The 24,941-nt window shown below is 41.6% G+C and overlaps 1 protein-coding gene across 5 annotated transcripts in view; it reads right to left on the bottom strand.

Annotated features, from left to right (window-relative positions):
* The window catches only part of LOC128892540 (tyrosine-protein phosphatase Lar), a 175,458-nt gene extending 165,167 nt beyond the window's left edge, over positions 1–10,291 (bottom strand). For 4 of the 5 annotated variants that reach the window (XM_054153047.1, XM_054153050.1, XM_054153051.1 and 1 more), the window contains exon 1: positions 4,792–4,924. The gene's annotated coding sequence lies outside the window, so the exon portion shown is untranslated. Of the gene's footprint in view, positions 1–4,791; positions 4,951–10,164 lie in introns of those variants that run through there. The other variant, XM_054153049.1, reaches the window with a different exon arrangement.
* Positions 10,292–24,941: the final 14,650 nt, after the last annotated feature.

Below are 24,941 nucleotides of genomic sequence, written 5' to 3'. Positions count from 1 at the left end.
TTTTTTTTTTACTTTACTTCCTTATAACAAATAACTTAGAACTCAATAAACATACTATTTATGTGTGTCAAAAGACACTTATACACATAGTTAATATTGAATATAATTGAATAATTGAATATAAAGATATTCAAAGAAAACTGGGTGTGCCAATACTTTTTTGACCCACTGTACAGCATTTTTACTTCTCATGTTGAGGGATTCTGTAGTGAATAAGTCATTATCAAATTTTTGTTCTTTTCATTATTGACAGTAATTATAATTATAAAAAAATTAAACGTTCACATATGTGGCCAAGGGCATCAAGAGGTTAAAGATTTCATCTAATCGTACGTCGTTGATTTTCTCTTATTTTCATGAGTAGGAACATAAAACAAAAGTTCTGAATACATCGTCATCGTTGAAAATACCGGTTAAGAGAGTAGAAATCAGTGGCCCCGTGGAAGGTACCAGTAGCCAGTGGTCGACTGTGGTTATCAGTAGGGGTCAATACAGGATCAGAGAGTGACCAAAATTATTCAGAAAACACACCAAAGTAGCGCATTTTCGTTTCACCCGATAGAATCGCGTGAATTGTTTGTTTCTGACACGCCTCAGTCGAGTCAAGGGGAGAGACACAAACACAAGGTCGCTAGATAATTCAACAGTCCTTTGTTCTTGCCTCGCAAGATGTTCGCAGAATTCGTGGAAATAGATTAAGTGGGTAGCTAACCGGAATTTTCCAGCGACTTTGTTTTTGTGTTTTCGTCACCTTGACTCGATTAAGACGTGGCATAACCGATCAGTTCACGTAAATCCATCGTGCGGGACGGATCGTGCTACATCGCGTGTATTTTCCGAATGTGTTTGGACACTCTTTGGTCTTCCTGGTGCTGCGCGGACCTCTGCCCACTACAACTGACCACAACTTACCTCATCCGACTACGCATGCCGACCACACCGCTTACTGGCTATCTCCACTGGTCTCCACTGATACCTTCTACGTGGTTACTGATTTCTACTCCCTTGGTTGGAATTCTTCCACGATGAATACTTCTACGAGGACATCATTACCTTCCTAGGTATTTATTAAAAAAGTCTTTAATAAGGTATTTATTAGGTCATCCCCTAACTAATGTCATTTTCCAACGCTAACTTTTGCTAAAAGGAATCTAAACTTACGTTTAATTTAATCATAAATGCATTAACGTCTTTGCTCAGGCTCATTTCAAAATTCAATTTATGAACGACAAAAATCGATTTATCGATTTGATTTTTTATCGCACGTTGTAGTCTGCCAAGAGGGCACTTTTTTTTTTAGAGAGATAAAGCAAAGTTTCGATATATACATCGTCAAGATGCGGAGAAAAATGTTTCTTTACACTAACGTAAGAGACATTGACTCTTTGCACTCAAGGCCATTTTTTCTGGGATCTGCCAGCAACTCGAGATGTTTCTTAGCATTCTATTGCCATGAATTCTAAGCTATCTAGATTTGAGAATAAGGTCGCCTTTACCTCGCCAACAATCATTTTATCGACACTTCGAGCTCCAAAAAAATTAAACCTAAAGAAACACTAGGTATTGTAGAGTTGCTGCGTGAAACCTACTGGTGACTGAGAGTCACCTCTCGAGTGCAAAGGGTTAATTACGGGATGATCTAATATGATTCTTTTCTATATTCTTACTCGGAAAAAGAAGAGTATCGTTACGACGCAATATAAAAGTTTTAAAACGCGAGGAACGAACGTCCACTCCCTCCATTTTTGTTCGAGGTTGATTTTTTTCTGTCGAAACGTGTGGCGCAGCAGTGTTCCCGAAGTCGAAGTAAAATAGAAACGATCGAGATCGCCAACGACCCGCGAACGGGTGCGGCGAGATAACGAGCTAAATTTTGTTGAAATTAAACGAAGCCTTCCTTCTTCTTCTTCTTCCGTGCCTCGGGTCCGGTGGGCGATCTTTTTTTTCCTTTCTATTTATACGGAACAGCGAACAGCTTAATGGCGCCCAGTTCGGCGACCAAGCGGAAGGCGACGTAATAGAAATAAAAAAAGGAATCTCCACCAGCCGCCGTGCAGCGGGAAAGCTTACCCTTTTCCGGCAAGAATCTCTTAAACTTTCGCGAAACGCCTTAATTGGCTCGGCCAGCTTTTTAATTCGATTCCAACTTCGGAACGGCGGATATTTTTGCTCGCAATTTCTCGTATTCTTCCTACGGAAAAAGAGAAAGAACCGTTCCGTGGCGAGAAACCGTTCCAAGGAGATTCTCGTTTTTACGCTTCGTTCCCTTCTTTTCAACCCCCAACGTCCTTGGCCACATCCGTGGCAGTCGCTCCCTTTCCCTCCGTTCGCATCATCGCGGTTCGACGCTCGAAACGAGATTTTTTGCTCTTTTCTTTCCACTTCTTTTCTGCAATTATTTCTTTCTTTTAAATCACACGACCTTTGAACGAAACGAGACGATAATTGTTGAAGGAAAGGGCGAAGAGAAAATTGAATTTCTGATAAGAAAGAGTTGGTAATTTTGAACAGGTAACATTTTTCGCGTAACTCGTCCATCTCCGTGTTCAACTTTTATGCGAAACATTCGATATTCGAAGAGAGCGATTTAAATGGAACACTTCGTATACAGCACTCCTCGAAAGAGTGCAATATAAGTTTCAGAGGATAACGGCTCGCGGAGTAGGTCAGCCTATGTATATCCTTGTCGACAATTACGAACCTTTCATTGAAAACGCTCAATTTAACCACGCTGCGAGATCGTAGAATTGTAGCGACCGTCTATATATACATATTTATGACATTCACGTTAGCTACTTTTTACGTCAACTTTGATATTTAAGGGGGAAAGGACAAGTAAAATATAAAATTTTGACCTGCTTTTTTTTTGTTTAGAAAATTAGTTTACCATCTGGTGAATGTGCTCCGACTATTTCAGCTAAAACTTCGAAGTCTAAGTGTACCTACAGAGTCATTAAAGTCATGCGCTCCGAACCGTACACGAAGGATTATTTTTAGATCCGGAAACCTTAAACGCATTTTTCTCAAAACAGAAAATTTCGCGTGCCGTGCAATGTAGCTTAGAGGTTTCTCAGCCGATTGCTATGAAACTTTGCACAAAATATTCCTTAAACTATTCTCCTTTGCATCAACCTAAAGGTTTTTAATTATTTTTTTATAACAACATTTTTTTACCGTGGCGTGAAATTTTAAATTAAAAACTTTTTTCTTTTAATCTAGGTTGATGCAAAGTGGATTACTATATTTTAACGAAGAATTGGTGGATTTTTGATTTCAAATAATTAGAGTGATCTGTGCGTTGCACGGCGCATTTTCGAGAAGCCAACTTCAAACAGCTGCTGTTCATTTATTTATGAATATTCTTACATAAAAAAAATTATATAAATTATCTAGATGCAAGTAATTAGTTGTAAATAAATATATATTACGCAGTCTTCGAAAATAATTCGCAAAAAAGCGGTTGTTTACTTGACCCTCCCCCCTTAAGGTCACTGGTCATTTACACCTCGTGCTAGATTCTCTTATTCGCGGAAGAAAATAGAAACGTAGACTTTTCGATAACGCTCCAGTAAATTCCGATAAAAATAGGTGAAAAAGTAGGCAGGTATTCTTTTACAATTAACACGTAACGCAGTTTTATTGGCAAGGAAAGCTTTTTAGGTGTCTGCCTCCGATTGTTTTAACTTTTGGATATGTTTTAAAGGACCGAAAAATAAGATATACGTATTTTTTTATATTGGCCCGTTTTCATATTTAGAGGGTGAAACGGCCCCTTAAAGTTTAACCTGTAATAGGCTATTATTATAAACAAATTATCTTTTACAAAATTTAGGGCCAGATTTTATATGCAGATAGAAAACCATGAAACTTTTCCTTAAAAAGTTTTCTTCTATGGATGATAGTTTCGGAGATAGCCTATTGCAGTTGAAACTTTAGGGGGTCGTTTCACCCCCTAAATATGAAAACGGGCCAAGTAAAAAAATACGTATTATTTTTCGGTCCTTTAAAACATATCCAAAAATCAAAACAATCGGAGGCGGACACCTAAAAAGCTTTCCTTCTGAGTAATACAGAAAACCAAATAGCATACACAGGGGTATGTATAGGATTAACAGTGCTAACAGTACGATGGAAAAACCGTTCGTTCTGAATATAATTTTAAAAATTTACAATTTTATCATTAGAAAATATGGATCATTTTGTGCTTCTATTACATATTTCTGGTGTAATTTACTCATTAAGTTATCATATTGAGTTGTCCAGAAAGTTCGTGTCAATTTTTAAGAAAAATTCAAAGGCACATTTGAAGTTTGATATATAATTATTGAATTACATAGGTACCATTTTGTTCCACAAGCTTTCCACCTTTTAAGGGATGTACACAGTCAGTGTAATAAATATTCGTACAGGAACCATTTGTTTTAAATTGCTTGCTGTACGAATACTTCTTACACTGACTGTACGTGTTATTCAGTTTCAACCATTTCGATATATTCAGACCTGCCTACCAAAAATCAACACGGACTTTCCAGACAACCCAATGTAATTTAAAACAAAATTCCAAAAAATGCAAAATAAAATCGTATAGGCTGCAATAGCGTTGCTTCAAGTTGAATATAAGATTCCTCCAAAAATCGGAGCACAACAATGAATCCAACTTTCGAGGAAACCACCCCGCTGTCGCAAAATTTTAGTTCTGCTGGAGGTTTCACGCCTCTCTGTCGTAGGTCGAGTGAAATTTCCATTTCGATGTATCGTTCGTTAACGAAAAAATGCCATAGTTGCACGTACCTTCGTAGACTTTGAGCTGCGCCTCGGCTGACACGGCGTCCCCGACTCCATTCTCGGCAAGACACTCGAACTGGGTGTTGTCGCGGCCCGCTCTGACAGGTTCGATCCGTAGTAAAGCTCCGTTTTCATAGTTCTGCACCACGTACCGTGCCTGAGCCTCTGCGGCATAACACGAAAGATTCAGGTGAACCGAGAGAAATAAAAAGACGAGGGGGACGTTAAGGGTAGACAGACGCGAGGACAGGGAAACGATTGTCACGTAGTCTCCTGTTTCGTATTCGAAATCGAATAATCGAACGTCATCGTCGACCGATGTTGTCTACGAACTCGAAACTCGCTCCTCTGAAATTGGAATCGCGGCATGCGAGTACGTTTAGAGGTCCGTGTAAGCGTCGATTTCTCCGTTTCCTGGGTTTCGATTAGTTCAAGGAATTAGGGCAGGATGTGGATTTATCGAGAGGTTAAGAAAGTGATTTCTGATCTTGAAAAATAGGGTGTATAGATAACTTTGGGTTTTCTTTTTTCTTCATTTTGTTCTTTATGGATTTCAAATAATAAGATAGAGTATCCCAAATGGTGTGAGCTTGGCAACTTTTCCATCTCGTGGAAATTAATAGCATGCGAGTATGTTTCGAGGAGCGTGTAAGCGTCGATTTCTGCGTTTCCTGGGTTTCGATTAGTTCGAGGAATTAGGGCAGGAGGTGGATCTATCGAGAGGCTAAGAAAGTGACTTCTGGTTTTGCGAAATAGGGTGTATAAATAGGGTGCAAAGATAGCTTTGTATTTTTTTTTTTTTTAAATTTTTTTCTTGATGTATTTCAACTAGGAAGACAGAGTATTCTATGTAGGAGTCTAAACGGAAAATAAGACACGGGGATTCGAACCCACGATCCTCGGATCCACAGTCGATCGCGAGCATCCGAGAAATACCATAATTCTTTAATTAAATATTATTTCGTTTTCGTTCAATAGTGTCTTTATTCACCTCCCCCTCATCCTCACTAAAAATAGAATCCCACATTCTATGCGTTGGGTAAAGTAAAATATTCTAGGTGTAGGATAAAACATGTCGCTCTGTATAGAAAGCTTCGTATTTTTTTCTTAATTCAGATCTTTATGGATTTCAACTAAAAAGATAGTGTATCCCAAGTGGTGTGAGCTTGGCAACTCATTCAACTCGTGCAAATTAATAGCAAATAGGCAACAAGATATTTAAATGCCACCATTTTGATGATTCGCTTGCATGCTTCCATTAGAAAGGTGGTCTAGTCGTGCAGATTAGTAGCGAATAGTTTCCAAGCTATTTAAGTGGCGCAATCGTGATAATTCGCCCCGATCCCTTTATTAGAAACGAAGGTCTAACTCGTGCTCCTGAAACGCGGACCGCCAAGTTCGTTATCATCGTTTCGCTGGATCAGCGAGTTTCGGCGGGGGTCGCGAATCGATTCAAAAATCGGTGACAATCGTCGGAGGCCGAGGTAAAAGCGACCACTCGGCGTTAACCGGCGCGATTTTTCGCGGCGTTGAGGATTTCCAACGGTTAATCGGGCCGCGCGCTCTCCCCGAATAAATTCCGGTTCCGGTACCACGGGTTCGCGACCGCGTAAATGGAACTCGCCTCGACGAACAGTCGTCCGTCGATCGTTGGCAAACTCGATTAATATCGCGGCTCAAAGCTGCCGTCGCTTTCCGAATCGAAACCTATCCAGTAGTCGAAATTCACGCGACAAGATACCCGTTGTAGATTCAGACTCGGCTCGATCTGACACTGTTTACATTTAGACGGTCTTTTTTAATGTTTTGCAGAGGGTAAACGTTGTTATTATTAGACGGATCGTTTGTGCAAATACATATCCTCACAGATACAGAAAATGAATTGAAACATACATGCAAATATGTTTTGATTTCGAAATGGTATAACGTGTATATCATTCTCGATATTTTACATATTTCTGAATTTGTGCACACTATAGATTCCACCATTTATTCATTTGCTATAAATGTATAAACAGCCGTAGTCTAGTTATTATCATAGCGGAATGGAGGAATCCTTGGGGAATATTTGAAAATAGACTGACATAGCTAGGGGGACAATTTATTGGTTTTTATTCAGGAAATAGCTTCGAATTGCTGCAATTCATGCATCTGTTTTAAGGTTACGATTAACCTTTAAAGACGAGGGCTGAGAATATCCCTGTGCGCGAGCATTGGCATTTCGTCTCGAGACGAAATTTTAACTTGGATGGAAATTTCACGAATTTTACTTTGACAGCCAACGCGTCAACCTCTTGCAAAATCTATTTACTACACACGAACTTCCCCCAAATGGCCACGTGGTCTTCGATATACACCCCCGTGACACGTATTCTTCCCAACAAGTAAACACGTCCTCCACTACGTTTCCGCTAGATTCTCGCCCGAAGTATCCCGTTTCTCTCCACGTCCACGTCCTAACGGATCGATCGCTACTTTGTCTCTTTATTATTTCTGATAATGGGCGTTTCGTCGCAGTGTGACGGCATCGATAGCCATCCTCGAGCGAATAGACGAATCGAGCGCGAACCGGATATCGATTTACCGAATCGAGCGAGACTAACAGCGGCGAACAAACACGCGACGCTCGGTTTACGCTCGAGCGAAGCCGACGGCCAAGATAATCGAATCACCCTCGAGAGAGGGAGAATTGCGACGTGTCTACTTGGACGAGTCGCGAGAACACGCCCAAGTGAGACTAGACGCCGGACCGATCTGGCCAGTTTCCGAAACTCTTGAAACAAGACTCGCTCTCTACTCACGGGCGACAGCCGGCGCTTCCGAGTCGGGCGAGCGCGAAATTTACTCGGAATGAAAAGACGAGAACCGAGCGTGACGCGCGAGGCGACGGTACAGGGGGATAAGGAACGGTAAAAGCTCGACGAAAATGCGACGTCGTTGTGAAACAGAAACCGGAACCGGAAGCTGAAACGAGCGAGGAGTCGGATTACCGTGCGATTGCCGCCCGATGCAGCGTGGCACAGTCGCGAATGGATCCTGGCGTGCCCTTTGTCACGGTATTCTGATACTTCCAAGGTGCTAGAAGCCAGGGGTTAATTACGCTACTCTGACTATTTTTGTTATACCTTGGGTTGTACATTTCTCCAGTAAAATTTGGTAGGATTAAATAGGGTGTATGTATCTCAGAAGTTAACCTTTTACCGCACCTTTTCTTATTATTAAATGCTTTTCACACTGGCGTAACTTGAATTGAAGGGAACTGTAGAATTATGCTCGGGAACGATAGGAGTGATAACGAACAGAAAATTAAAAGCAAAACGAAGATACTTTTTCTTCATTCTTCTGAATAATGAACTACCTCTGCGTACTTTTAACACTAGGTTTACAAAGATTTCTTGGCAGATTTTTGTTACTGAAGCAAAGCTTCAACATCAAAAATATCAACGTTTATTTGTAACTAGTAGGTGGTTCGGAAAGTAATGTCCTTTCTGCGAATCTCAATTCTTGTTTATTATCCATCAGCTCATTGATTTCTATCGATCTTACATTAAAAATCTGTATACTAGATGGCAAAAGGCTGTTGACAACGAGGGTGATTACATAATTGATTTATAGAAACTTGTTAAGAATATATTCGTTCGAATTTGATGTTAAAAAAATGACATTACTTTTCGGTTCCTCTAATATTTCTACCGTGATGGGACAAGTGACTTGTCTTAACGACGCGTTTTTCAATTAAATGCAAAAATATTTTACGTGGAACTAAATTGAATGATGACGCATAGAAGAAATATGTACATACAGTGGGTGTAGAATGTATTCGTACACCGATCAATTTCCCAAAAAACTTTTGTGTGAAATTGTAGTTTCTTAACTTCTTTTTTTGTAATCAATGATATTTTACAAATTCTCGGAAGTCTCTAAGATTGATATAGTCCAAACACCATTTACTAGTTACTATAATTTGTGAAATTAACAAAAATTTGCGAAAAGTGGGTAAAAGTATAGAAGCAATAAGTATTTGTACGATTCTTATGACGAACCATTTATAGTAGAGTTTGTAACGTAAACACATTAGTTTATTGCTCCGTACGAATTAGAAAACATCAAATTTTCAGTAAAGTACTTTTAAAAAAGGCTCTAATAGAGGAATGGAAAAAGATCCCACATCGAATAACTAATAATTTAGTTAATTTAACGCTTAGAAGAGTTACGATAATTATCAAATCAAAAGGAAATCCCACGAAGGAAGTATTATATACTTATAAATTAATGTAAATTTCTTTTTTTTTTTAAATCAAGTTTTAAAAATTAAACAGTTGTGCGAATATTTATTGCTTCAATATTTCTATCGGTTAATTGTTTTTTTTTTTTTTTGTTAATTTCGTAACTTACATAAATAGCTATTTTTTTGTAATCTATCTATTCTAGAGATTTCCGAGAATATGTAGAATGTCATTGTTTATAAAAAATAGATTAATAAATTACAATTTTACATAGTTTCTTTTGGAAATTGATCGGTGTACGAATACTTTCTACACCTATTGTATATACAAAAGTTTGCAAACAGTCACTTCACCGATCGTCGTAGGTTTAACGTCAATAAATTAAGTAAATTTAGTAAAGTTACTTAGCAGGCTTGAACAGAAATGAATCTGAGTACATGCTTGTCTTTTTATATAGATCAAAGTCATAATAAATGGTTGCTGATAAATATAAACGGTTTTTGTAATAGTTAGTGAAAATAGGAATGGGTAAAAACGGACCGTGATTCGTAAATCTAGCGTCAAATATAATTTTATTTCGTACAACTATTCAGTGCTGACTTATCCGAGCAATCGTTTCCTATTATATGAATCTCAATCAAGCTCTCAACAGTGAAAAAATAAGACAGGTGTCGCTCCCCAACTTTGTAGTCATCATTCATACCAAGTAACGCGTTTATCGTCACGTCAAGAAATTTACAAATTACTTCTGAAGATCATGCGTTAAACAAAAACAAGTCTGGATAGGATTCGTGAATTTTGATCGGGTTGGAAAACTAAGTACCAACTCAAATGTTAGATTACACAGTTTCCAATTGTATAAGAATAAAATTTTAGCTGCATAAGTATTTCCGTGAGTATGCCTGGCACTGAAAGTATTAAAATTACTCGCGGAGTATTTTTCGGCATAACTATAACTTTGGAAGACACGTAGACGTCTTCTTCCCCGTATGTCACACTGAATATACGTATCGACGACATCTGCGCGGGGTTGGAGAGGGTACGGTCGCGTTCAGGGGGAGCCGAGAGAGAGAGAGTCGGCGAGGAAAGGCTCGTGGAAAGTTTCGAAAGCGGACAGAAGGCAAGGAGGAAAGGGCGAAAAGCGAAAACTTACGGGAAACTTTCTTTCCGTTCTTCCTCCAATGGATCTGGGGCGGCGGGGCTCCCTCCGCCGTGCAGTAGAAGCTCGCTATTCCGCCTGCCTTCACCTGCTGCGATTGCGGCCTCACCAGGATCGTCGGTGGACCTGCGAGCACAAGATCAAGGGAAGCCTTTGATTAGAGTCGAGTCGTCCCTTCGGGCCGCTTCGACGGCCACCGTTGCTCTCCCGAGTTAATAAACGCAAGAGAACCCTCGGTATATCGAGAAACGTCTCTGAAAGAACTCGCTGCTGCCGGGCAGGAGTAAGCAAATTACCCGGGGCACAGATACGGTATTTCCTGGTCGAAGAAAAAGAGCGAGGATCGTCTCGAGTTGTCGTTCGTCAATCGTCGATGACCGTTCGCGACCGGATCGATCGCGTCGGTTCGGTTGGCGTTCGTGATCGAAAAGACAGATGGGAAACTGAATAATTGAAAGCGAAAAACCATGGTCCGCGTATGCCTGAATTCGATATCGCGGCGGGACCGTGTAAACTCGATAAACGAAATTTGCCACCGCGGGAAATCGAGCAATCCTCGGATCGGTTGGGAAAAATTGTTACATCGCTGAAATCTGAGAATCTCCGGATCGAGGGTTTTTTGACGAGCTTGAAAAATAGAATACTTCGTTTTTGAATGAATTTATTATAGCATTTATTAATAATCGTCTTAATATTTCATTGAACACAGAATGGAAAGTACAGGGAGAGGAAGTTATCCTTAGTTAAATGTTTCGTTAATTCGAAGAGGAAAATGTATGGACAGTTGAAATGCATTATTCAGAAACGTGCTCGGGATGACGTAATTTTGTAATTGTTTTACATGGACCAACCACTGGGTTTATAATGTGAAAAAGGTCTCATTGCTACGCTCGTTGTAATAACAAAAATATGTTCCATGGAACGAGAGCACGAGTATGTACGCGCATCGTGTAAAACTTTAAACGTGTATTTTGCTGAAACTACACTTTTCCACTCGGTAATAAATCCAAAAACCGTTCAATCGAATTTAACGAAATTTCGTACATGTATTTTGGACGATATTATCTGTCGAATGACGCACGATTATTTCCTTTTTATTTAGCCCTCGAGATATCGAAGAGAAAAGATTGTAGAGGTGTTATCATTTCTACAGTATTATTGAATTTTAAACAATCCACACGCTGTAGAATGAAGAGAATGAAAATACAAATTATCGATTCAACTTTCCAGTAACTAAGCCAGTGTATATCGCCTCTACGATTTCTAAAATAAAGAAAATTTCTCGTAAACCAAAAACCTACAACACAAATTTCTGTTATTCATCGAGCAGTATAAATTCATGTATTCAAATTTAAACTTTTCGGATTATATAGTTTTCCTACTAAAAATTCGCAAAGTTTCCCCCGTTGTTGGCTGGATTGCGATAGTTATACGCTTCGGCTTCGAACCGACTCGACACGCTTTCAGCCAAGAATAAAGGGACGCTCGTTTCAAGATGGACGTGCTTGCCCACCTTTGTCGGATCGTCCTGGTGTCTCGTGATCCAGCCCTGGTGAACCAACACCGCCCTCTCGGAAACAGAAGGATCGAATCAAAGGGCGTGTGCTATTCGGAGCGAGACTACTGGCCAAGCACTAAATTGGTCTCGAAACTTTGCGATCGCACGGATCGTTTATGGCTACTCTTCCATGGACCATCGATTCAAACGAAAGCGGTCTCACTCTTTTACAAGGTAAATCGCCATTGAGTCGCGAATCGAAAACAAATTCTATCGCTACGGAAACTAGACACTCGAACTTCAATCTTCGATTCGTTTGTTTGTTACTCCGTATCGAAGGGGTGTCCCGTGTAATTCGAGCTAAAGCACCGTGGATGTCATCGCGTTATTTTTATGAAGCTGATTTCTTTCGTGTAGAGCAGAGGTTCCCAAACTTTTTAGACCCGCGGCTCTCTTAGTATACAGATTATTTTCGGCGACTCCTTTAATGCCAATCAATACGAGACTAATCTGAAATATGTTAGAGAGACTACATTTTATAGCACAAACTAAATAAATATAAGTGTTACTACTACATAAGACTTCATTTCTTTATTATTAAATTTTACCAATATTTTCTTTCTCTTACATTTTTACATATTACATTTACATTTTATATATTTACAGTATATCGACCTCACAGTTTGGGAATCACTAGTGTAGGAAGTTTTATTCGAACGTTTCTGTTTTATATTAGTTCATACCATAAGTAACGAAGGAAATTATACATTTATTTTAATCATAAACGTATGAACGATCCCGTTTCTAAAACCTTCCGTCTTTTTGGGTAATGTTCGAGGCTTTGATTTGAAAGACTAATTTAGTACTGATTTTTCGTGTTCCATATTGTTGAATTTTTTCTGGTTAAACGATGTTCCAGTGATCAGAATCCCAAGTTCTAAGGTCTTAATGCAATTTTTATCCGTGTTATGTATGATCTAAAAAAAGATGTCTTTCGACAGGAACGTAAGAGAAGACATTACTTATGGGATGACTTAATATTTTATTCTAAATTCGTGCATCTTAGCTCCCTACTTCCTCGCAGCTTCGAAAGATGACGAATAAATTTTGGTACGAATAAATCTTGTTGGAGGAATTCATTCGTTAAAATATTTCCAGCTAAGGAATCCGAACGGTTCGACACGGGCATTAAATCCGTTTCCCCCTCGATGACCAACTGTTATACCGGGAAATCGGCGCCGGGAGCATTTGGAATATTTAAAAATCCATCGTTCGCATGCCGCAAACGTGCTCGATTAATGCACCTGTTACGAACTATTTCGGTATGATAATCATCGCGCGGCCGGCCACAATGCGACCCGGCCGGATAGCAATAATCTCGAACGAGCGATTCGATCAAAAATTATCGACGGTTCGCCGATGGAATAATATTTACCTTAAATTGCGTTCGCTCCCCCCTGCGTCGCAGTTTTCGTGCACAGTCGATAGATTAGCGCGTTCGGGTTTCGCGTTCGCTGCCGCACGAATTTTCGAGCCCATCCAGTCGCTCCCACCATCGTCGGCCCTCGTGCCCTTTCGATATCGTTTCCCCCCCGCCTCCATAATCTTCTGTTTCGCGATTGGCACGATTATTCCGATATTCGATTGGATTCGATTCAACCGCGGAAACGTTACGAGGCACTCGACGATCGATCGCGAGTCGTTCGTGTAGGCCAGACACTTTACATTTGATTACCAACGTGTTTTCAACGGGCCGATATCACGGTAATTTTTATTTTACCCCGCAACATCCCCAATCCTCATTGGAATGATTATTCGAGTATGTATTAACGAAAGTAACGCCCAACTCCAACGCACCAGTGAAATTCCGCGCTCAGTGGTAACGAAGTCCATCGAAAACTTCTGAAAAAATTATTTTATCGGGCCAAAGAACCCGTCGAGGCTTCCAGCGGTTTCGCTGAAATTTCTAGCCCGATCTACCCCTACGTAGCTAGACGTACACTTATTTTGAAACTACGTAGCGCATCGGAAGCACCTGCCGCGCCACGGGCTGGTCAATGATAATTTACGATCAAATATTAAAGACCTGCCGGATAAACAGTCCCAAACACGAATTCTACCTCTAAACCACATTTTGTTTTTCTCCAGACAATTTGCAAGGCACTTACTTTGATATTTGAGGTTATTGATTATCACAGACATTACATAATAAAAACGTATGCGTCATCTTGCGAAACAACTGCAATTATTTTGTAAAATGTCGATTAGCACGTGACACGAAAGTTACATGGGCTTATAGAGGATTAAACTGTCTATATTGTAGAAGAATCGATATAATATCCTCAACCCAATATGTATCCATCGACATTCGAAAACTATAGGTACACGGTATAGTAAAATTAAAAGCGACAAACACGACTACTTCGTGAAAGTGTTGATTGCGTTAATGTCTCGAGGTCGCGCGTGGAACGAGTGCCTCGAACGTCGAATGACTTGGAGTGTTTGGAAAACATTTCGAGCACGTGCCAACGCGTCTCGGTTCCCCTCGGTTGTTCGTTTTTCCCCAGCTAGGAGAGTAAAACGGATGAAACCGGTCCGGTTCAGGGAGAGCGCACGCAAAGATTAAACGCCAAGGAAAATTAGATCGCGAAACGCGAGGTACTACACCGCCGCGCCCCGCGGATAACGAATGGCGATCCACTTTCCGAGAAGTCGCCTCTGCCGTGAGAAAATACCAGAGAGCACCGAGGAACGTCGCGAGGCGTTTTAAAGCTGACTACCTGACCGCGTAAAACCGATAGTAACGCTATGTTTCTTTAAGGGTGAGCGTCATTTTTCAGGTTAGAAAAAAATAGGCGTATATAGGAATTTTTTCTGATGATACTAAACGTCCGATGGAAATGATCGATACGTGCCTTGAAAGTGCATACTTTGAATGGTACTTCTGTCAATTTTGATTAAAATATAACGATCCGTGCAGGAAATATAGGCGCTTTTGTGAGACCTTATCGGAAACTCCGCAGGTTAAGTAGAAAGGGCCGGTATTGATCAGGCGAGCGATCCAGCCATACTAAAAATCAATTGACTCGGAAACAAAGCCTCGTACAGGAAAATTGTATTGTACATTTTCGCGTAGAATAGTCACGTGTTTCCGTTTGTTAATTAACAGTTACTCCACGTAAACAAACGAGCAACAAAGTCCACCAAGATTGCAAATCTGCATTTAGAGTACCATCGATCGTAAAAGATTTCAGTACTGGACGAAAATAAAAATAAGTCCGCACCTTGGGACCGCGTCTGTCCATCCTTTGGGAATTCATTATTCACGTTCGAACGCGTCGCGCAAGGGAAAATCAGGATGAAGATCGTACGGTTATTTCCCTCGAAAGTTGGTAATAACGAAAGATAGCACCGGTCGCGTAAAAATGGTACGGGCCATATCTCACGCTTAGAGTTTATACCGGTTTGGCAGCAACTGGGCGCGCCAGGCGAGCCCCGGGAGTAGAAGTTCGCGGGACAGACGCCAGAGCTAAGCCGCGGCGCTCGACTCTCCGTTACAAGCTTTATCTCCCGACGCAACGTAATTGAAAAGAGTGGCCGATAACGGGCCAATTCGAATGAGATTCGAATAAAATTACCGCGCTTACCCCGCTCGTCGAACCGATCGCTATATCGATCCCCTAAAAACTAACGCCCTATTAATCTACCGCGCGAAACCGTTCGCGATAGCGCAGAGATTTTCGACGCAGACCCACACCGTGCACCATTTGTTAATTAATTTTAAATTTTCGACGTATTGGCTCGTTGAATCGTGTCGCACGAGCCACTGAACAGGTTTAGGTCGGCATTTACCGATAGAATCGAGAGGCCTGGTGGTCGCGAATATGTACAGGGTGTTTCTCCAATTTGGAAGGGGATGTACTGCTCCTGAACGAGGAGAATGAACATGACGATGCACGTAAATTTTGTTGTATTATTAGTGGACGATGGAATTTACCCTTGTCGTTGAGATTTATTCTTCTCGCGTACGAGCAGTAGGTCTACTCCAAGAGAAGGCAAAACATTGACACGGAAATATAGTCGAATGTATACACGGAAGTAAAGTTGGATGTACTGCTCCTGAACGAGAAGAATGAACATGACGATGCACATAAATTCTGTTGTACTTTTAGTGAACCATAGAATTTACTCTCGTCGTCGGATTTATTCGTCTCGCGTGCGAATAGTAGGTCTACTCCAAGCGAAGACAAAACATTGGCATGCAGAGTACAAGGACCAAAACGGACTGATTCCAAAGGGCATAGACCATATTCGAAACTATTCTCTCCCAATCAACTCCAAAAATGCCTATTTTTCGACATTTTCTTTTCGGACAACGGCGAACGTGACTGTATGTCGGTTAATTCCAGTGGACGTTCCAAGTGGATGCAGGCGCAGGTCAAAGCCGCGGCTGTAGGCGCAAACTGAACGCAACGGGGGGTAGACGGAAGGGGGGAAACAGAGCCGCAGCGTCAATGCCATTTTGCTGTGGCATCGATTGTAAACACGGCAGTTTATGTACGCGGGATGGATTCCCATCGACGAACGATGACGTTCGCCAGCACGGGAGAAGGAACGAGACGAGAGGGTGGGCGGGAATGGAAGCTGGCAATAGTAGCGGTCGCGGAGGCGCGACGGGAATGGAACGGTTGCATCCGCGTGGAGTGTACATTACGGGGGCGCAGGTTTATCGTAAATAATTGCGCAGACCTTATTCGCATTTTCGCGTAACGAAAATCGACGCCCGGCGCCGACCAGGTCGTGCTTTTCGCGCGGTCGAGATCCGTCGGTCGGGGAGCAGGGTAAATATTAATTTAAACGGGTTTTCCAACCCCTGTCCGCTTCGATCGCGTATCAACCGACGAGCAACACCCGTACTTCCGTTCCACGACGTCGTTTCGCTTTTCAAAAAGCTTCCACGTCGCGTTTTCTGCCTCTCTGCAGCGATGGGATCAAGTTTGGCAGAAAGACTGAAACGCGTTTGGTGCTCGCGTAATAAATCGTCAGGAATAACGTGGAAATATGAAAAAGTTGTAGCTTTGTTTGTTATTCGGGGATGAGAAACGTGTGGGAGTTTCGATTACCGTGGAGGAATTATGTTACTCCTACTCGTGAGGTCAGTATCGACCTGATGCTCATCTTCCGTGACTTTAAAACAAACTTCTGCATAAGTAACTCGATGTTGCAAGCTTAACCCCTTAACCTACGATTTACGTTCCAACAGTTTGGGCCCAAAACGTAAACACGATCGCCTAGCTTTCGAGCCATTCCACGATTCGGCAAATCGGACCCAAGTTGTACCAATCGGACACGACTTACGTAATGTAAGTATGTACGTGTGTTAGGTACAACTGGTTTAATTTTGTGAAATATTTGATAAGTAATTACAACCTGATGTAATAATTCTGGTAGATATACCACAAAACGTTTATTATCAATCAATAAAACATAACATAAATCAATAACATTTATCTCCAGTTCCTGAATAAATTAGCTATTCACATAATTAGCATTTATACAAAAAATTAATAATCGTCAATGGTGTATCGTACCACGGACCATGCCCGTAATGTTTACATTTGGCGGCCCGAATACAAGACTACGAGTCTTACACGTAGTTTTAGATTAAGGGGTTAATGAAGAATCGTGCAATAATACATCTGACAGTAAATATACCGTCTGTACGAATGCTCGAGAGTGGCTGTGCATAAATAAAAATAATCCAGATTATGAAATCATAAGCAGAGGTGAAATTGTGTCATTTATTGTTAATGCAGAATCGAAGTGAAAAAGGAAAGAGAGGGATCGAAATTTTGAATTATTTACCGATATCCTAACACCAACGTCGGTTCAATAATTCAACAAGTTTGCAAGAAATGCGACCGCTTCTTTCCGTCAATTATTCCGTGGACGATCTACGGCGTTTATTTTCGGTAGATGATATTGGAGCAGGTCTGAACACATCAGAATGATTGAAAATAAATCCTAAATGTTTCCTTGAATATGAAAGGGAACTAAGCGCATTATAAATATTTGATGCCTCTCTTTTATCGAAATGGCAAAAATGCCAAAGAAGTAGCAAACAAGATAATGTTATAGTGGACGAAGGAGGTTTAAAACGATCAAAAATCCCCGGATAGATCCTCAAGTATAGAAGAAAACATTGTACCTCAGACTTTCACTTATTTCGGTATTCACGAAATTCCCTTAATAGTTAAAACTTTAACTCTTTGGTAGACATAAAAAATTACTTTGGAAAGTTTCTCGTTGAAAAATCTGAAAAATTCTGGAATGACAGAATCTGTCCTCAGGGGCTGTAGCTACGTTTGAATGTAGCTACAGTACGGGTTTAGCGATCCCGAGGTACCCGAGCTACAGGGGGAGTCAGCGGGACCCAACAAAATATACAAATGAATGTAAGAGATACTGTAAACGGTATCAAAACTATAGAGCAACGATGTTTATGTTTAGACCGAACAAGAAAAATGTAAGAATAAAATAAAACCAATTGTAATTAGAGAATAAAAAGAGAGCACCAGTGTCGTAACTATTGCTGTACGATTGAAACGCTTAATGAACGCAGATGGCAGATGGAAAGACAGAGTCTTCAAGTTGTGTGAAAAAAACAACGGAAAAGTTGTGAAACAAAATGATAACCACGAAATTCAATATAAAAATTCAAATTTGTTGCCCTTACATTTTCATAAAAAATGCCTTAAAAGGCACGAACTTTCCAGACAAACTCAATAGATCTGCTATGATACGAAGCCATTCTAAATAAATGTTGCCTAACCCTACTTGTAAGGTGCTTGATCCCATCGCTACTCGTTCGTACGAGCCGAATGCGCCAACAATGGTGGATAGAATCCGGCCGGCCGGATTAAATAATGAAAATTTTCCGCCGTCCGCTGGCGAACCGTGAAATTGAATTTATATACCGTGAGACCGTTATTGGCGTTTAAGTATTATAGCTTGCTACGTCGTTGCGTTTCGCTCTCTTTCTCCACAGGCGCTAATACGTTTCACGCGACGCGATCATAATTTTCCCAGCGATCGCGCCGCCACGAACGACTCGTTAAGATTCGCGGGCGGAGAAATAACCGACTTATGAGAGCCGAAACGATCGACCCGGTGCCGTATAAATAACCGATTTATCTCGTGAAAAATGCACGAGGAACGGAGAGGTATAAATATGACGAAGCGTCGATACCTTGATTTGGAGGTCGACGGGAAAGTCGAGTGCTCGAAATAGGCTGACCCCGTGCCACTTTGCTTTTGAAATACAAGTTGACGGCGACCGTCTTTCACGTCGTACGAAGATATATACATTCGACGCGTCGAATAATATTTTCATGTAGTCCAAGCCGACTGCTTATGTGTATTTACGAACAAGTTTGATGCGTCACTATTATTGATGCGCCAAATTGTGTCAACGATGACACAATGGGGCTATTTCACGTCTAAATAAAAAATTGTAGATTGCTTGGTGCGCTCGGTGTCGGGAATTTTGAACGAATCGGAATACCACGTAAAATTATAGCAAAGTTCGATCATTCTATTGCTGCATTCTTCTTTCATCGTATCGAATCATTATTCCGTCAACAAATGCGACAATTCTGCGAAGGACCGACACGGTTTATATTCCAAATAGAAATATCGAGCAATGGTCAGACATTACCAGAGAGTCGTATTTAATAACAGAAATTTCCAATACGTTTTCAAAATCAATTTCATTGGCATAAAAGAGTTCCGTAAAATCAGTTTTTTATTTATCTTTGTATGTAAAATCGCCCTGTGCGAGATTGTCATTGAAAGGCCATGTGCATTCACGACAAAGCATTATATTATACGAGTTTGGAAATTCCGGGGCACGGCTCTTGTTTAAACTAATACAGGTGGGGTCAGTAAAACTATTCTAGACGTATAAATGACACCATTGAAGCGATACCGATTTCCATTGTAGACTTCATTCAAATACTGGAGCACGCGAGTTGTACGGTTAATCGAGCGCGCGAGTTCGACTGCTGCAACCTTTAATAGCTCGTCAATATCGAAATGCCCTGGTTAGAGATAACTTTATTTTGCAGAAAAAACATCGAAGAATGGGATGAAATTTTTTTTGAGCCTCCCGACAGAGTTTCGATATCACGTTTGCAAAATGAAAGTTTGTTCGAACAAGGCTCGTAAAATGAGAGCAAAAATATTTTAACCCTTTCAACCCTAATGGTACATTTATGTCCCAGTGAATGTATCTGGTTGCTGTTGACCAGATTACAATTGAAACTCGCAGGAATATGTTTAAAAAAAAAAAAAAAAAGAAATGAACATCATTTCCACTGGAATAAATTGTCTTTTTTTATCTGGCTACAGGCTGATTTATAGCCAACCGAATTGAATACACTTAATTTTTAAAAGAGAAACGAATAGAATTTAAATAGAGAACAGCCGGGTCGAAAAGGTTAAAATAAAAATCCACTTCGTACACGTTTATTCTGTAATTCGATTAACTCGAAGGATTAATTAGTATCTACAATTAATCAACCTTTGTGTATCTACATCAGCGAAAACATTGAAAAAATCGCGACCCCGAGGTCCCGTATTTAATAAACAAATTCGAAAGCAGCGAAACGATGAAAGCACTCCCTAATTTCACGCGCGGTGCATCACATTTCAATTCCATCGTTGCGTCGCGAGCGGCAGGAAGGCTCGATAGGCGAAAACACACGCCCGGTTATATCGTCGAGTTCTCCGTGCGACGTGGTATTTTCGAAATTCTAATTCGGCTGAAAACTTGGCCGCGACAATCCGTCGGGGTCGACACGGTCGAATATGAAATTTCAAGATGTCAATTCGGGATTGCGGCTCGCGGTCGCGGTTTAATTGAATTCCGGGATTTTTAACGCGAACGACCGCGACTTGTCGCTGTTGGAAAAAATTGCAATTTATTCTCCTTTGGAATTAAAGCGGCCATTACGTCGCAACTTCGTCTCCACTGTCATCCTCGTTCACGGAGTCTGCCCCTCGTCGCCCTATTCCACTTATCCTATCCCGACGAGCCGCTCTCGCTGCCGCCACAAACGCCGAAGCCCCCACCCGTTCCCTCTTCCCCCGCTCCCGCTTGCTTCATCTTCCGCGATAAAGTTACGAGTTTGAAAAGCGCGGCCAGCGTCTCTCTAGGGCAGTCGCGATTTGTCGGTCGCGGATTATCCGCTCCTCGCGTTTCTTTAACGAGATAAGTAACGCAAAACCGACGAGCGTCGCGAACAAAGAGCGGAAAAACTATTCCCCGACGAAGCAACCTCACCGACGACGACGTAACGCGACGCTGCGCGAAAGAGAACTCGTTATTCCTGTCAACTCCCACGCCCCCGTTCCTTCATTTTCCAGGTATCCTCGTTTCGCGATCGCAGAGGGAAAACTTTCGACAATCGACAGCGACGACGTTAACGATTTTCGTCGAGAGAACCGTGCATGATTTCTATCTATGCATAGATTTTAACTAAGGAACGCAAACCAGAAGTATCTTTTCGCGAGTTCCAGAAACTCTGTTCTTATTTATTAGTATGCGTTCGCATGGCGAATGGAGGAAGGCGCGCGCTGCGAAATTGCACGGCTCAGCTTCGATACGTATGCAAAGCGACTGCGTTTAACCAACTTCTCGGTGAGAATTTCCATTAGTCGGGAAAGTCCAGGAGGCTCGGGGACAATGGCGAGGATGCACGACGGTTTCGGTAAACCGAGTGCCGCGGCTGGTTGGCTGCCTCGTAGCAGGATCGAGTCGTCGAACGATTTCGAATCAACGCGTCTGGTAGCGCGGATAATTCAATTTGAATATGTATGCGTGCCGACGCCAGCCCCCCGAAAATCCGTGAGACGCGCAACCCGTCGATCTCGCGATTATTCGCGCGCCCGCTCGCCACCTTTGGCGACCCGTGCGCGCCTCGCGACACACCGACTCGATATATCATCCGTTTCGCGAATTTGCATCGGTCGACCCGACACGGGACCCCCCTTCGCCATTCGAGCACGAGGGTACGCGTAGTGCTATTAATATATGGCCACGCTATTATACAGGGTGTCCCGTAACTGGTGATACAAGCGACTATAGGGGGATTTTACGTGAAAAATTGAATCGTGAACGTAGAATACAATTGTTTCATGTAATGCTTTATTTTAGAAAAAAAAAAAAAAAGAATAAGCTTGACAATTTGTCGAGTACGCGTGCACTTGGATCAGCTTCAGCTCGGAAGATTTCATTGTAGATCATAAGCATAAGAAGAGAGTAAAATCGATGTAAGAGATATCATCATGTTGACAATGTTTGGAAACATTGCAAGAAGCACGGAAGTACTCTCCTAATCGGAACAGTAAGATAATAAAATCCGTCGAATTGAAGCTAAATCAAGTACACGCGTACTCGACAAATTTTCAAACTGATTTTCTTTTCGAAAATATAGCGTCATATGAAAAAATGTTGTTCTACATATTCGACAATCAACCTCTACTCGCTCGTATCACCAGTTACCGAACCCTGTATAAATTATTTCGTATCGATGTTGTTTGGTTACGTATCGCGTAACTTCTCGAAACGAGATTCCTGTGGACTATAAAGGTTAATTCTTAACAAGGAGGAACAAAGAATTAAGACTTTCATTATCGAGAAGAAAATGGCCGAACGGTAATCAACTTGGGGATTATTTTGCTTTCTCTCATTTGCAATCCGTAAACGCTCGACGAAGTTAAACTATTCCAACTACCTTTGCAGTCTGGAAGAAAACACTCTCCGTAATATTAACGTTTTAACTGCTGCGCTTGAGAGAATACTCGGGCGCGGATAATAATATTATGCTAGATGCTGAGGTAAAAGAAAACACCAAGTACCTGTATAAATTTTTTGACTTTTGCGGAAAATTCCATAGGATTTCTTGCTCCTTCATTGCGGGAACTATTGGAAAATAAATAACGTGAAACACGAGTCGATGTTTCGAATGAAAATTACATCTAGGGAGAAATACAAATATTTTGCAATTCCGCAGAGTATGTAAGCGTTCGAGTAATGCGACGCTCCTCCCACCGCAATTAATTTCGAGAGATCAATTATTAGGTCATTCCCATAAGTTCGAAGTGTACCAGGTTTTAATTTAAAAGACTCACCAAGTATTGACTTTACGTGTTCAATATTGTCGAATTTTTTCTGGTTGAAGAATGTTGCAGTGATCAAATTAGGTGGTAATCAATTACTGCAAAGTCCAAAACGAACGATGGATGTGATACAAAATTCCATATACAGGGTGTCCCAAAACTCGGGGAGGAGCCGGAAATGGGGGGTAGCTGAGACGATTCTGAGCAACAATTTTATTTGCAAAAATGTCGGATGGGGCTTCGTTAAGGAGATATTAAGCGAAAATCTCTGGCGGCCGCGTTTGTACGCGAACAAGTGACTCGACGTGCATCGAAGGACATCGACGCTGCCGCCTAGCGCGTAGCCTTCGCTACCGCGGCCGCTCCAACGGTCTACGCGCGCTCTGATTGGTCGGGGTTTTCGCTTAATATCTCCTTAACGAAGCCCCATCCGACATTTTTGCAAAGGAAATTCTTGTTCAGAATCGTCTCAGCTACCCCCCATTTCCGGCTCCTCCCCGAGTTTTGGAACACCCTGTATACAGTCAATCCCATAAGTATTCGTACCCTCTATGACTATCGAAGGAGTTTGACTAAAATAAATAGTTTTGATATTACCAAATGAATTCTTCATTATAAATATGTATATGAATAAGCTTATACATTTATATACATTTAATTTAAACAAATTTCTTCAATAGACATAGAGAGTACAAATATTTATGGGACTGACTGTATATATATTTTTTTTATTATTATCCTTGTAATGTGTGGTCTAAAGAACGATGTTTCTGTTTACAGCAACGTAAGAAATGACGTTACTTACGAGATAATTTATACAGTATTATCCAAGATAACCCGTTGACCACAGAAACACCTGTCCCGAGAAAACAACGCGTACCTTGGGGTGCAGCGGGTAGAAGTCACGATAAATTGCACGCAAAGCGACTCAAGCTCGCGCAGGGTCATAGGCGGGGTCCAAAGTGTATCTCTCGCCCTTAAGAGGGTCTCCACGGGTCTATAACGAGGGGCGCGACGCGACGCGAGAACGCCCGCAGGGCCTGCGCTAAATTTATGCAAATGTATGCCGGCAATATTCTAAATAAGTAGTCTGAACACTTCCCCCCCCTACCCCCTACATCTTGCGCCCGGCGGCCCCGATATCTCGACGGTTTCTCGCCTGTAAATTCGGCCCGCCGACTACGAAACGACGACGTTTCAATGGCTTTTCGTGGGCGAGGATCCAACGCGGGGCCGTTGAACGTCGTCGACGAGCGGCAACATAAATTTTCTACGAAAGGAAAATGTCGGTGGGGCGGGTTCCTCCCGGTGGCTCGGCTACGCGCGGCCTTTGAAATTTTAATTCGGAAAAAAGCGGAACGGCATTGGAGCCGCGGGTACGCGCGTATCCGCGCGGCGTCGGCGTCCAGAGACGCATCCGAGGAGCACTTTCGTATCTCGTTTTCAGTCGAGACGGGTAAGTCCGGTCGAACGCTCCCGGCACTCCCGCTCGTAACTGGCTTTTAACGTTAATAGTACTTTCAGACCCATTTAAAGAGCTTTCACGAAACAGAGAAGAACGCGAAACTTTTGTACGGCTATACGCGGCGTTCGCGATCTTTTTAGCCGCCGCGCTCTCGCGATACCTGGGAAATTAGATCCACCGGGGACCAGCGTTTATTTTTACATACCATCGAGTAGTTTGCGTTCCGGCCACACCCGTGCGACGAGCACACGAACGCCCAGCTTCTTTTACGGATACGAAGGACGAATATTTAAAAGAAACCTTTCAGGGTGTAATAAGCGTCGATGCTTGGGGGGGATTTTTTTTAACGATGCTAGTAGTCTATATGTGTATCGGAGGGAGTATTTTCGTGAGAATACATTTTTATGAGAAATGTAGGACGCCCTTGTGATATGCTTTTGGAAATTTTTCTGTGACGTTGTGGGAACAGCTTTTTCTTAGTTCCGATCAGGGTTGGAACATAATTCTTGGAAATTAAATGCGTCTAAAATTGTTAACCCTCTATGGACTCTTGTAACTTTCAGGTCACATTCTAATATATAACACACACACACACACACACACACACACACACACACACACACACAC

Source organism: Hylaeus anthracinus, unplaced genomic scaffold, assembly GCF_026225885.1.
Source record: "Hylaeus anthracinus isolate JK02 unplaced genomic scaffold, UHH_iyHylAnth1.0_haploid 12002, whole genome shotgun sequence".
Lineage (NCBI taxonomy): Eukaryota > Metazoa > Arthropoda > Insecta > Hymenoptera > Colletidae > Hylaeus > Hylaeus anthracinus.
This window is presented reverse-complemented; position numbering and strand designations above follow the sequence as displayed.